Raw genomic sequence first — 2,100 nt, 5'->3', positions numbered from 1 at the left:
CGTCACAGAATGGAACTAGTTTATGACGATTCACTAACATCATAGAAACATATGTTCTATGACGATTACATTATCATCACTAAATTTATACATTCTATGACGATATTTTGTTATCCAATATGGGCCAAAACATCACAAACCCTCTGCACGCATGGCCATTCTGTGACGAAAAAGATCTCCACAGTGCCATAAAAGGTTATTCAAAATACATATGGATGTCAAATAAAAACCACGCAAAACAATAAATACATATAATTATCCTAGAATTGCTTTATTTATACAACACGTGCCGTTACAACCATTTCATAAAACATCACTTGGTCACACAAGTATTTTCAACCACCATATACATATAAATATACATAAAAGAACAGAATGTGAACAAATGGTGTGCAGAGTGTGCAGCTAGGACCCTGGAGAATGCTGACCATTCAGATGTCGACACTCTGCATGATTTGATACAGATAAGTTTAACTCAGCTTTTGTAACATGAAACCAATAATGAGAGCAAAATATACCAAAATAACACAATTAAAAGGTGTAAATGGATTCAAGGAGGGAGATGTAGAAATACCTTGAGCTTGGAAATAAGTCCACGATACTCGATAAAATAACTGAATGCAATCAGCTGCAGGGAAGTTTCATTCCATAATTTTTTAAAGAATTGTTACATCCCATAGTTCAAACCTTGCAGAGAAGCAAGAAACTTAGTGTTACTAGCAATGGAAATAAGCAATTATTCCAAACACTTGCTAGCTGCTGCACAATACCATATAGCAAGATGGATTTTCACTTGGAGAACGTAACAGTATTTCATTTTCACATGGAGAACATAACATTATTCATTATGGTGGTAAACCAATACTATCATTGTTCAACAAGGGACATGTGTCTGCAGCTAGTCTATAATTTGATGAGCGGATAAAAAGAAACCATTAGGTCGTCCAAGTTTAGCCTAAACAAGAGTGTTTCAGGCCTTTTATCGAACACCTTCAGTGCAAATTGCCCAATACTACTGCTCTTGCATTGGTAGCAAACAATGGCACAATACTACAATGCTGAAGCTCGCCAGCCTCACAAACATATACTAGTTGACGCAGCAATAGTGTAAATTAGCCATCGTATTGAGAAATGAAGCAAGGAAGGTAAGCTCAGCTCTATTCAAGATAACAATGGATTAGCAGCCACAGTAAACACAAAAAAAGAGCGGCTTCTTCAGCGCATTTGCACTCACTTGCTTCCGCTGAAGAGCACCAGATGCTGGAGCCCCCTTTCGCAGATGCTGCCTGACGACGTGCCGCTCTCTCAAATGCTCACCTGCTCGCCTTGAGAGGACTGCCGCACGGCCGGAAGCAGCATCACGCTCGCCCGGCACCTAACCAGCCCACCGCAGGGGCCGTCGCCGCAGGCCCAAGCCAGTCGGCGGCCCGGGTGCTGCTGCCGCTCTTGCAGATGCCGCCGCCGCTGCCGAGATCCTCCGCTCGCCTACCCCACCGGCACCGGCGCTGCAGCCCGCTCGGACTTGACCGGCGAGGTGGGGGTCGGCAAGAGCAGCCGCGCCATGAATCCTGAGCAGAGGAATAGGGTGGATCTCGTGACGGGTGGATCTGGGAGGAGTAGTGGGCAGGGTTTTTTTATCCGACCGCCGGGACCTAACCGCCGGCCACCGGTTCCGGTTTACCGGACCGGTTGGACCGGTTACCGGTTGAAACCGGTCAAACTCAAATTTGAATTCAAAACCCGCAGTTATACCGGTTTCGAACATCTAACCGGCCGGTCAAACCGGTTTACCGGTCGGTTTGACCGGTTACCAGTAGGTTTAGGCTAAATTCAAATTTTTTTCTTTTTTAGTTTAAATTCAAATGCCCGCAAAATATACTAAATGAATGTTTGTATAATATGTTTTAACCTAAATGAACCCTCCAACTCTTTTTTTACTAATTTTACATTGTATTTGTATACTTTTGTATGCATGTTTTTTTTGTTTAACTTCAAATGCTCGCAAAGTATACTAAATGAATGAATATTTGAAAAAATTTGACACCATTAGATTCGTCGCAACTTGAAGTATTTTTAAGAATTTTTTGGGATTTTTCCATT

General features: G+C 42.4%; 1 long non-coding RNA gene across 1 annotated transcript; it reads right to left on the bottom strand.

Moving 5' to 3' along the window:
- Window positions 1-223: 223 nt before the first annotated feature.
- On the bottom strand, window positions 224-1,618 carry LOC120648815. The gene is made up of 3 exons (XR_005665096.1): window positions 1,235-1,618; window positions 575-687; window positions 224-446 (listed from the first exon to the last, which is right to left on the bottom strand). It is a non-coding gene; the product is annotated as an uncharacterized LOC120648815 (long non-coding RNA).
- Window positions 1,619-2,100: the final 482 nt, after the last annotated feature.

This window comes from Panicum virgatum, chromosome 9K (assembly GCF_016808335.1).
Source record: "Panicum virgatum strain AP13 chromosome 9K, P.virgatum_v5, whole genome shotgun sequence".
Classification (NCBI taxonomy): Eukaryota; Viridiplantae; Streptophyta; class Magnoliopsida; order Poales; family Poaceae; genus Panicum; species Panicum virgatum.
Note: the sequence above shows the minus strand (reverse complement) of the source record. Positions and strands in the feature narration are given on the sequence as shown.